Source organism: Dromiciops gliroides, chromosome 3 (genome assembly GCF_019393635.1).
Source record: "Dromiciops gliroides isolate mDroGli1 chromosome 3, mDroGli1.pri, whole genome shotgun sequence".
NCBI classification, from domain to species: domain Eukaryota; kingdom Metazoa; phylum Chordata; class Mammalia; order Microbiotheria; family Microbiotheriidae; genus Dromiciops; species Dromiciops gliroides.
Genome location: NC_057863.1, coordinates 441,523,396 through 441,536,557, shown reverse-complemented (window position 1 = coordinate 441,536,557; position 13,162 = coordinate 441,523,396). Strand labels below are relative to the sequence as shown.

The 13,162-nt window shown below is 37.3% G+C and overlaps 1 non-coding gene across 1 annotated transcript; it reads right to left on the bottom strand.

Annotated features, from left to right (window-relative positions):
• Positions 1-268: 268 nt before the first annotated feature.
• On the bottom strand, positions 269-375 carry LOC122752057. Its single transcript, XR_006355861.1, has one exon. It is a non-coding gene; the product is annotated as a U6 spliceosomal RNA (small nuclear RNA).
• Between the last annotated feature and the right edge of the window lie 12,787 nt (positions 376-13,162).

Sequence of the window (13,162 nt, the reverse complement as noted above, 5' to 3'; positions counted from 1 at the left end):
GTCAGTGCTTTATCCACTGCACCACCTAGCTGCCCCCAGGTGTTCTTGATAGTAATAAGAAAAGTTAGGAAGAGGGGAAGGTTTGGGAGTATATTGGAGTGGGAAAAATAAGTTCTGCTTTGCACGTATTGATTGAGATTTGTCAAAAGAAATACAACATAAAGAAAATATGAATTGTATATCAAAAATATATTTCCATATCATATAGTATCATTAAAAATATTTAATTTTTCTTTTTTCCCAATTACTTGTAATGCTTTTTTTTTTTTTAAATATGGAACGCTTCACGAATTTGCGTGTCATCCTTGCGCAGGGGCCATGCTAATCTTCTCTGTATCGTTCCAATTTTAGTATATGTGCTGCCGAAGCGAGCACTGTAATGCTTTTTTAAACATTGTTTTTTAAAAATTTTGAGTTCCAAATTCTCTGCCTTCCTTCCTTCCCTTGCCCACCATTGAGAAGTCAAGCAATTTGATATAGGTTATACATATGCAGTCATGCAAAGCAAATTTCCATATTTGTTGTGTTGTGAAAGAAAACAGAGCAAAAAAGATAAAGAAAAATAAGATAAAAATAGCATGCTTTTAAATTCCATCAGTTCTTTCTCTGGAGATGTACAGCATTTTTCATCATAAGTCCATTTGAATTATCTTGGATCATTGTATTGCTGAGAATACAAATACAATACAATACAATACAATACAACACGATACAATAGCATTGTATTGCCGAGAATAGTAATTCCCAGTTAATTATCATTCAGTATTGCTATTACTGTGTACAATGTTCTCCTGGTTCTGCTTAATTCACTTCATATCAGTTCATGTAAGTCCAGGTTTTCCTGAGGGCATTCTTCTTGTCTTTTCTTAGAGTACAATAATGTTCCATCATAATTATATACCACAAATTGTTTAGCCATTCCCCAATGGATGAGCATTCTTTCAATCTCTATTTCTTTGTGACCACAAAAAGAGCTACTATAAAAATCTTTATATATATAGGTAGTTCCTTTTGCTGGGTCAGAGGGGACGTATGGCTTTCTAGACCTTTGGCATAGATCCAAATTGCTCTCCAGAATGGTTGAATCAGTTCACAAATCCACCTATAGTGCATTAGTATCCCAATTTTCTCACACCCCCTCCAACATTTATCGTTGTTCTTTTCTGTGCTACTAGCCAATCTGATAGATGGGGGGGGGTGGTATCTCAGGGTTGTTTTAATTTGTATTTCCCTAATCAATTGTGATTTAGAGAGCACTTTTTTATATTACTATAGATAGCTTTGATTTCTTTATCTGAAAACTACCTGTTCATATCTTTTGACTATCAATTGGGGAATGGATCTCATTTTTATAAATTTAATTCAGTTCTCCATATATTTGAAAAATGCTGTAAATTTTTTTCACAGTTACAATTACTGTGTATTTCTCTCCATCCCATCCCCACACCCCCATATATCCTTCTCTCTTTCTTTTTTACAACGTTCATGCTCAAAAGTGTTTTGCTTCTGACTACCACCTTTCTCAATCCATCCTTGCTTCTATAATCCCTCCCTTCCCCTCCTACTTTCCTGTAGGGTAAGATATATTTCTATACCTAAATAAATGTACATGTTATATAGTATTATTAAATGAAGGATGCTGTATCTTCTCAAAAGATCATGACAGAGCACATTGGCTCTTTAAAAAATTCATGTCACCATATATTTTAATTTTATAACCCATGATAAATGATAGTTTTATTAAATGTAAAATCAACATCTTACTGCAAGTATTATTTTATGAAAGCCAGTAATTCATTTTCCTCCTCAAGGCACACTTCATTCCCTCCAAGTCATCATGTCAGGAAATGAGAGTTGATTTTCTGCTTTTGCTAAAGGGGATGCTGAATCTTTCTGCCCCCATGCATTCTAAAGAAATGGCTTACTTTCTAAGAACCAGAAAAATGGCTATTTGAGATAAGGGTGGAGGGGGCCAAGATGCTCATACTTAAGTAAGTGACAAACATCCTGCCTATAAGGATCCTGCTTATTTCCTAGTTTTATAACAGATAATAAGATATTGAGTTATTTTATTCATTGCACCAAAATCTTTCTTGATTTTGCTCTGACTCACTGCAATTATCCTGAGGCTTTATTTACCAGAGATGCCTCTTCCCTATTCTTGTGATTATTCCTGTTTTGGCTTATGCCCATTATTATTGGTCATTCACACCATCTGGTTTTATCAGTCCATATGTTCCATAAGAATTAGCTTTGTCTTCTTAGGCCTTGCCTCAAAACAGAACAACATGTGACTCAGAAGTTCCAGCAGAACAAATCATTCTCCCATCTTCCCACTCATAGCTTTTCAATCTTCACAATTCTATCAGCCCTTTTAAAAAATATAGTCTGAGAAGGTGGTTATAGATAATTGAGTTTAAAACACACATGAGTCTTTTTTGTTAAGAAATGGAAAACAGTAAAAGCAGTAACATATTCTATTAGTTACACTTTTTTTTTGGTGAGGCAATTGGGGTTAACAGCTAGTAAATGTCAAGTGTCTGAGGCTGGATTTGAACTCAGGTCCTCCTGAATCTGGGGCCAGTGCTCTATCCACTGCGCCACCTAGTTGCCCCTAGTTACACTTTTGTGTAACTTTTTATGGGAAAGTATCATTGGTTAGTTATTTAATGGGAAATAATGTGTCAAAACAAAATTTACCCCTTTTTTCAAAAGGTCAAAGGATAACAGATTGATGTCTACTGTGTTATACTGAGATGAATATATGATAATAATAATAATAACAATGATGAAAATGATGGAACTACTACTACTACTATTACTACTACTACTACAACTACTACTAAGTGGGACATCTAGTTGGCATAGTGGATGGAGTACCAAGAATCTTCCTGACTTCAAATCTTGCCTCATATACTTACTACTTGTGTTACCTTGGGCAAGTCATTTATCCCTGTTTGCCTCAGTTTCCTCATTGGTAAAATGAGCTGGAAAAGGAAATGGCAAACCATTCCCATATATTTGCAAAGAAAACCCCAAATTAGGTCATGAAAATTTGGACACAACTGAAAAATGACTGAAGAAGAACAACAATAGGGAATTGCCAGGCATGATCTTCTATGGAGGATTTAGGGAAGGACAGACATAAAAGAACAGGCATTTTGGTGGATGGTAGAGTCAAAATGGTTGACTGAGAGTAAATATTTTGGCTAGTCTTACCTAATACACCCCCTCCCCAACAACCTAGAAAACCTCCAGACAAAATTCTGATCAGGAAAACCAAGAAAAAAAGTCACAGTGAGTAATTTTTCAACCCAGGGAGACTTAGAAAGATAGAGAGATTTGCAGACTCTGGGATAGGGGCTAACCAAGAATTACAGTATAGAGGAAATGAAGGGAGCAGCAGTGGTAGCAGCAGTGGTGGGAAGCATTTTAGCATCCAAGGACGATAAGGGGGCTATGACCAATTAGTAGGGAAAGAATCACCAGGATAGAAAGAGATCCAAGGGGACCTCTGAACTAGTGCTGCAAACAAAAATGGATTCCATTTGACATTTCTGTCACCCATAATCTAGTTCCAGAATAGAAAATAGCAGTCATGGTCTCAAGTGAGAGAGCCCAATTGAGCTTGTGTACAGAGTAAGGAATAAGTTCCAAAAACATAGCTATATGATTTAGAGCCCAAGGGAAGAGGAGTAGAGGAAATAAATCAAGACTGAAGGAAAACCAAGAAGATCAGCAGCTCTGAACCTGTAGAATCTAACAGGAAGCTTATAGTAATTAAGTCCAGTAGCAATCTAATGAAACTCAAGCACATAAAATACAAGAAAGCCAAACCTGGTTCAGGAACTTATGGAGCTCATACAGGGAGGCAGTGAACAAACCTCTACCCATATCACACATTCTTGAAAGCACTGAAAACTTTCATGCTCCCAAACTGAGCTGTAAAAACAGCTGAAGGACATAAAAACACAGATGCTCAGGTCACATAACCACAACAGTAACATAAAATCCAAAGGCAAGAATTAGGGTAGAAGAATGAGCAAATGAAGTAAGAACCCAATCATAAGATCTATTATATCAATGGGGGAACTCAAGACACAAACACAGAAGGAGACAATAACTTGAAAACAAATACAAGCAAGCTTTAAGAATGCAGATTGGGCACAAGCCAAGCAAGAATTCTTACAAGAGTTAAACAGATGCAAAAGTTTTTAAAAACAAAATCAGAGCAGTAGGGGGAAAATGCAAAGAGAAATGAGATTTATACAAGAAAATTATGAAAATAGAGATTACAGCTTTATAAAAGAGGTAGAAGACATTACTGAAGAAAATAACTCCTTAAAAATTAGAATTGGCCAAATGAAAGGTAATGAATGACTCATCAAAACTTCAAGAAATAATAAAACAATGTAAAAATAATGAAAAAAACAGAAGAAAATGTGAAATATCTCATAGGAAAAGTAACTGACCTAGAAAGTAGATTGAAGAGAGAATAAAAGAATCATTAGACTTCCTGAAAGCCACAATAAAAAAGGTGGGAGTAGACACCATATTTCAAGAAATTACAGCTATCTTAGAACCAGAAAGCAAAGTAGAAATTTAAAAAAACCCAGTGATCACCTTTTCAAAGAAACTCAAACATGAAAACTCCCAGGAATATTGTAACCAAAATCCAGAACTCCTAGGTCAGGGAGAAAATACAAGTAGCAAGCAAGAAAGAAAAATTCAAGTACCATGGAACTGCAATTAGGACCATGCAAGATTTAGCAGCCACCACTATAAAGAAACAGAAGGCTTGGAATATAATATTCCAGAAGGCAAAGGATCTAGGATTGCAGCCAAGAATAATCCACCATGAAAAAGTGAGTATAATCCTATTGGGGGAAAATTGACATTTAATTAAAAAGAAGATTTTCAAGCATTCCTGATGAAAAGACCAGGACTTAATATAAAATTTGACATTCATACACCAGGCTCAGGAAAAGTATAAAAAGGTAAATATGAGGGAGAAATCATAAAGGGCTAAACAGCAAGCTATTTACGTTTTTTAAATGGGAAGAAAATACATGTAACCCTTCAGAACTTTATCATCACTAGGTCCCTTAGAGAGAGTCTAATGGGAGAGAGGGTCATAGTGTGATTCTTTTATGTTAGGATGATCTCCAAAGAAGAATTGAAGGATGAGGAAGATTAATACACTGGGAAAGGGGGGGTAAAGTAGAGGAAAAATTAAGAAAATTACCTCACATAAATGGGGTACACAAGGAAAAGTTTATACAATGGAGAGAATAGTAGGAGGGGAACTGGAAAAATTTTAGCCTCAGGCCCCTCTGAACTGACTTGAGGATAGAAGAACACACACACACATTTGCATATAAAAATTCATTTTACCCAACAGAAAAGGAGGGAAAGGGGTTAAGAGAATGGGGTGAGGCAGTAGAATGGAGGATAGATTAAGGGCAGCAGGAATTAGAAACAAAATAAATTCTTGAGATAACAAGATTAAAAAATAGAAGTATAAGAGAATAGGATGAGGCAGCTAGGTGGTACAGTGGATAAAGCACTGGCCCTGGATTCAGGAGGACCTGAGTTCAAATCCGGCCTCAGACACTTGACACTTACTAGCTGTGTGACCCTGGGCAAGTCACTTAACCTTCATTGCCCTGCAAAAAAAGAGAGAGAGAGAGAGAGAGAGAGAGAGAGAGAGAGAGAGAGAGAGAGCGAGAGAGAGCAAGAGAGAGAGAGAGAGAGAGAGAGAGAGAGAGAGAGAAAGAGAGAGAGAGAGAGAGAGAGAGAGAGAGAGAGAGAGAGAGAGAGAGAGAGAGAGAGAATAGGATGGAGAGAAATATCCAGTTAACAATCAGCTATGAATGTCAATGGCATGAACTCACCTACAGAATGTAAAAGGATCGTAGAATGGAAGTGGAATGCAACAATGTTGTTTACAAGAAACACACTCAAAGCAGAAAGATACATATAGAGTTTTTAAAAATAGAGAGCTAAAGCAGAATCTGTTGTTTCAGATGACATAAAAAAGGAAGAGGTATGCATTTAAAAAAAAATTTTTTAAAAAGAAAGGGCATGCATGGGTCACATTCTATGTTCATGGATGCAGTACTCACATCAGTGAGGTAAAAGATCCATTAAAGAATTGAAAATAATGTGGTACAGACTATTTGAAATATAGCAATTCAGAGAAGAAAAATCTTCTCTTATGATTTTTAAGGCCCTTTTCCCTCAAGCACACTTTTGACTCAACTCCCACCCCTTATCTATGGGATGGACTATAGCCTGAAGTAATCTTCATTTAGAAAGTCATGGGGATTCTGATCAGGAAAGCCAGGTCAAGCTGGGTTCAATATCAGGTAATCTTGAAACCTTTATCTTTTCTGTAACAGAAATCCTTTCTTCCCCAGCAATGGTTTTTGAAAAAGCCTTTGTCAAGAATTATTTAACAGTCAAAAGAAATCATGTGGAAAGATTGGGAGTCTGAAAATCACGTTTCAAGTCAGCTTTGACATCAAGTTACTTAACAACTCTAGGTGATTTTCCTCACCTATAACATTATTGGTTTGAACTATGTAATCCCCAATGCATTTACCAAGACATCATTGTAAAACAGAAGTTATAAAACTTCCCACTCTTCCCCTCTTATAAATCTGGAACACACTTCCACAAATACACAAAAAGTCTATGGGAAAAGCAAGCAAAACCTTAGAAAACAATAGTAATGAACCACCCACATAGGGCATGCATTTCATCAAGGCAACTCATTACTTTGGAACTGCAGGGATATTCCTTATCTCCCCATGGGGTGTCCTCAATGAAACATTCTCTTGGGCATATCATCTCTTCTGGGTGTGTCACTCAGCTAAAATGCCAAGGTCTATGTCTCTCTGCTACTTGACTTACAAGATCATGGTGAAATTTGATTGCCCAGAGAAGTTCTTCAGTATAGTACATCAGTTTCATGACAGCATGGTTGCATGGGTTCTGGATAATGAATGATGCTCTCATGCTTTCTCAGTCACCACTGGAGTAAAGAGGACTGCATGCTTGCTCCCATGCTTTTTAGCATAACATTTTCAGTGATGTTGTCGCATCCCTTTGGCAAGGAGGAAAATGTTATCAAGGTAAGTTACCACACTGATGGCAAATTATCTAGGTTGAAAAGGCTACAAGCCAAGACTAAAATGGAAAGTTGATGCATGACTTTTTTTTTTGTTCACAGGTGATTGTGCATTTTATGCAGCCTCTGAGGCTGAGATGCAACAGAATATGGATCAATTCTTTGCCACTTGTGCTAATTTTGACCTTAGGATTAACACAAAAAACCCCAAGATTTTCCACCAGCCAGCACTACACCATCCATATGTGAAATCGTTGGTTACAGCAAATGGAGAAATCTTGAATGCTGTGGATAAGTTCCCTTATCTTAGCAGTGTACTTTGTAGAGATGTACATACAGATGACAAGGTTGATACATGAATTACTAGAGTTAGTTCAGTGTTAGGGAGGTTCTCAAGGAAAGTTTGGGAAAGAATAGGTATTTGACTAAAGATCTATAGATCTGTTGTTCTGACCTCAATGTTGTATGCCTATGAAGCCTGGGGAGTATGCCAGCACCATGCCAGGAAATTAAATTGCTTCCATTTGAATTGTCTTAAGAAGATTCTGAAGATCACCTGGCAATATAAGATACTGGACACTAAGGATTTTTCTTGAGCTAAACTGCCAAGCATTAACACTCTACTGTAGATAGTGCAAATCTGGGGCAGCTAGGTGGTGCAGTGGATAGAGCACCAGCCCTGGAGTCAGGAGTACCTGAGTTCAAATCTGGCCTCAGACACTTAACACTTACTAGCTGTGTGACCCTGGGCAAGTCACTTAAACCCAATTGTCTCACTAAAAAAAAAAAACTGACTGCTTCTGATAGTGCAAATCTGATGGTCTGGCCATGTTGTTTGAATGCCAAACATGTTTGCCTAAAATATTATTTTATGGATAATTCACCTAAGGCAATCACTCACATGGATGTCAGAAGTGATACAGGGACATTCTAAAGGTCTCTCTGAAGAACTTTGGTGTCCCTTGTAAGACATGGGAGACACTGGCACAGGATCATCTAGAATGGCATGCCCTCATCAAAGAAGGTACTGTGCTCTATGAGCAAAACAGAATTGCCAGAAATGTCAGGTTGCATTAGAGACATCTCCACTCCAAATGTTCATGTGGACTATTTTTGCCCAACCTGGGTTAGAGCCTTCCAAGCTCATATTGGTCTGATCAGCCACAACTGGACATACTGTATGCTGACCTGGACATAGTGATGTCATTTTGGTACTCTTTGAGTAAGAAGTACAACAATCAACCAATCAATCCATATCTGTAGAGCCCTAGATAAAACCATTTTTGTTGTGAAGTCACTTCAGTTACGTGCAACTCTTTATGACCCCATTTGGGATTTTCTTGGCAAAGATACTGGAGTGGTTTGCCATTTCCTTCTTCAGCTCATTTTGCAGATGAGGAAATTGAGGCAAACAGTGTTAAATGACTTGCTCAGGGTCACACAACTGGTAAATTTCTGAGGACAGATTTGAACTTCCTGAGTCCAGGCCCAGTGTTCTGTCTACTGCACTACTATTGATGATGTGAACTGTAATTAAGCTGTATTTTGAGTCTTTGCATAAGGAACTCTGAGTGACAGCAAAATGAACAAAACAGATATGATTTTGTGGGACTATTTCCAAGATTGAATAGAGTACATGAGTCCCCGGGTAAAATCTCTTTTTATTGACTGAAACAACTTTGAATTTGCTTTAAATTGTTTTGAACCTTTGAAGTACTTTTTCTAAGTGCCCCAAAGAGAAGAAGACCAGAAGGAAACATAGAAAACTAGGACATTTTGAAAATTACATTTCAAATCTATTATATATTATAAAAAAGCAGGTTTTGCCTATGAGAGATTTGTAATTTTATGTACAATAATTATTTTTTGTTCTATTCTGTATTTGGAAATTCCCATTTTATTTGAGATTTGTTAAATTCAAAATGGTTTTTAAAATGTTTTTGACTGGACCTATAGTTTTTTGGTAACATTCAGATGAGATAATAGATGTATGACCCCTTGCAGAAGCAGCTTACACATGCTGAGCACTTATCTATCTTGTGCTTTCATATTCCAGATTTCTGCACATGACAAAGAAATGTGAATGTGTGGAACTAGAGAAGCTTGTGGAAGCATATGTTAGCATTTACCATAAAGAGCAACTATCAGAGGTCATGCTTGGGCAGGGTTTTTTAAAAGACCGTAGTTGACTAAAAAAAAAAAAAAGACCATAGTTGGTTTTTTTTTAACATCTGACTTGCTCTGGCATTTTGTCTTAGTAAGAGACACATAGTCCTTCAGTGTTTTCTTGAAATCCTATTGGAATGTTACATTTACTGGTGGGCAGTCAGGTATTGAGCTACAGCATCTGAATAATAACACCATGAATTAGAGTCAATAGAAGAAGATGATACTGGGCTGAATTGTGGTGAGCTTCAGGTGTTCCCCATCCACTTGATGATATCTGACCAAGAATTCTTGATAGTACTCATCTACCAAAGAAAGACCTTTTGGTAAATCTGCTCCTGAAGGGCAAGGGATGGGATACAAAAGAGAGAGTAAAGGCCTGAAAACTCAGAATTTATATAAAGTGGTTGTGTAGATTTAAGATAACCTTATGTCTCAACATGGTTACACTTTACTTTTGCTTTTTACTTTATTAAATGCCCTTTAGTCTAACCGGCAAATAAGGGAATTCTTTGGACCTATCCATCCTTAAAAAGGAAGCAAGATTAGGGGTCAGAAGTGAGGACTGAGGCTCTTGAAATCATGATATTTTAGGAAATTGATTTGTACTCATAGGCTTTCAGTCTAAATCTAGAGAACTTGGGAGATGCTGGAAACTGGGAGTTGCATTTGTTCATGCTTAGGTTGCAAGGAGATGTTGTAGCTCAAGCTTAGATTGCCACCCAGTGGCTTACATAGATATAGCACACTGCAATGGCCTATTCCCTCCCAAAGAAACATTTTGCTGATATGCCCTTTATATCAATTTCACCAGGACTCAAGTATTTCATATTTAAAATTATCTAAAAACTTTAAATCATTCTATAAAATTGATTGCTTCCCTATCTACTCGTTCCCTTCATTCAGATACAATTTATTGAGAAAGGAGAGAAAAAATAATCAATTGATTAAGAATAGATTAAACATAAACTGGGCAACTAGGTGGTGCAATGGATACAGTGCCATGCCTGTAGTCAGGAAGACTGATCATCCTGAGTTAAAATCTGGCTTCAGCCACTTACTTATTAGCTGTGTGACCCTGGGCAAGTCACTTAACACTTTTTCCCTCAGTTTCTTCATCTGTAAAACGATCTGGACAAGGAAATGGCAAAGCACTCCAGTATCTTTGCCAAGAAAACCCCAAATAGGGTCATAGAGAGTCAGACATAACTGAAAAATAATGGAACAACAATAGACATAAACCACTAGAGCCACATTCCTCCCCATAACCAGCACTGTCAACACAAAAAAATTCTTTCCACCTCTATGTGCATCCTCATCTCGCTTACTTATGATTGTATTCTAAAGGTGCCACGGGCATGTTGGTACATTTGAAAAAAAGCCCCATCTTCCTTTCTTTTCCTGCGTATAAATCAAACCCACACAAACCAGTTGCTGCTATTCACACTGGCTCCATAGTTCAAGATAATGCTAATTTTTCTGTACTTACTCTGTGTCCTACTTTTCCTCTTGGGGGGTGGAGCTGATTAGGGAGGAAGAAAATTACCATTTGTATAGCACCTGCTATGTGCTAGGTTCAGTGCTAAGCACTTTTAAAACATAATAAACCTTTTTATTTATAGTTTGGGGGTCTAAAACTTTTCCTCTTTCCCTCCCTCCCCTACCCCCTCCCTGAAGTGGCGAACAATAAGACATGGGTTATACATGTATGATTATGTAAAACATTACCATATTTGTCATTTTGTACAAGAAAACTTGATCAAAAGAAAAAAATGGAAAGAGTGAAAAATATCCTGCTTCAGTTTATTCCATAAATATCAGTTCTTTCTTGGGAGGTGGACAGTATGTTTCATCAATATTCTTTTGGGATTGTCTTGGATCATTGTATTCTTGAGAATAGTCAAGTCAATCACAATTCTTCATCAAACAATACTGCTGTCTCTGTGCACAATGTTCTTTTGGTTCTGCTCACTTCACTATACATCATTTCATGCAAGTGTTTCCAGACTTTTCTGAAATCATTCTGCTTGTCATTTCTTATAGCAGAATAATATTCCATCACCATCATATACCACAGTTTCTTTAGCCATTCCTCAGTTGATGGGCATTCCTTTGATTTCCAATTCTTAGCCACAACAAAAAGAGCTGCTATAAATATTTTTGTACAAATAGGTCTTTTTCACTTTTGGGGGATGTCTTTGGTATATAAGCCTAGCAGTGGTATTGTTGGATCAAAGGGTATGCACAATTCTATAACCCTTTGGGCATAGTTCCAAATTGCTCTCCAGAATGGTTGGATCTTTTCACAACTCCACCAACAGTGCATTATCGTCTCAGCTTTCCCATGTCCCCTCCAATATCCAATATTTCCCATTTTTGTTATATTTGCCACTCTGATAGGTGTGAGGTGATACCTCAGAGTTGTTTTAATTTGCATTTCTTTGATCAATAATGATCTAGAGCATTTTTTCATATGATATATAGATAGCTTTGATTTCTTTGAAAATTGCTTGTTCATATCCTTTGACCATTTATTAATTGGGGAATGACTTATATTTTACAAATTTGACTTAGTTATTTATACATTTGAGAAATTTGGCCTTTATCAGAGATATTTTTTTTCAAAAATTCTCAGGGCAGCTAGTTGGTGCAGTGGATAAAGTACTAGGCCTGGATTCAGGAGGACCTGAGTTCAAATCTGGACTCAGACACTTGATACTTACTAGCTGTGTGACCCTGGGCAAGTCACTTAACCTTCATTGCCCTGCAAAAAAATTCTTTCCCAGTTTTCTACTTCCTTTGTAATCTTGGTTACATTACTTTTGTTTGTACAAAAGCTGCTGAGCACTTTTACTACAAATATGATCTCATTTGTTCCTCACAATAACCCTGGGAGGTAGCTGCTATTATTATGCCCATTTTACAGTTAAGGAAACTGAAGCTGACAGAGGTTGTCCAGATTCACATAATCCTTTTGTCTGAAGCTGTATTTTGAACTCAGATTTTCTTTACTCTAGGCCCAATATTTTATCTGGTGTACTTCTGTACAGCATATGTAACCCTCTATTCTTTTTATGTGTACCACCAATGGGATATATATGTATATATATGTATGTGTGTATGTATATATATATATATATATATATATATATATAGAGAGAGAGAGAGAGAGAGAGAGAGAGAGAGAGAGAGAGAAGACTCTTCATATGCCCATTCAATAATCACTCTTATATGACTAATCTACTCATCAACAGGGCCTAAAATCAGATAGATAAGTTCAAATCTGGCCCCGGACACTTAACTAGCTCTATGACTCTGGACAACTTAACCTCTGTTCCCTGGGCCCTCCCCCCCCCCCGTTTCCTCTTCTGTAAGACAGGGATAATAACAGTGCCCATCTTCCAAGGTTATATCAAATGACATAGTCATTGTGAAGTGCTTAGCATAATGCTTGGTACATAGTAAGTACTATACAAATGTTCACTGTTTTTTATTCTTATTGTCATTCCATGTCATGACTCCTGCTCCTCTTTCAAATAGAGATGCCCAAATGGGAAACTGGCTCCTTCTTGTCCTCCAGCTTGCCTTGCAGCTCCAGTTTCACCTCCAGCTCTGCTCAAGTCCTGGCTTCATCAGCACATTCCTGCTCTTCCCACATCCTCACCCCAAGGTTCTCTCTTCATCCCAAAGGCCACCTTTTTGTGTGTGAGGCAAAAATGAAAGGAAGAATGAAAAATAGTATGTTTCAGTCTGTATTCAAATGCCATCAGTTCTTTCTCTGGAGGCCAATAGCATTTTTCATCATAAGTCCTTTGGGATTGTCAGGGATCATTGCGTTGCTGAGAAAAGCTAAGTCATTCACAG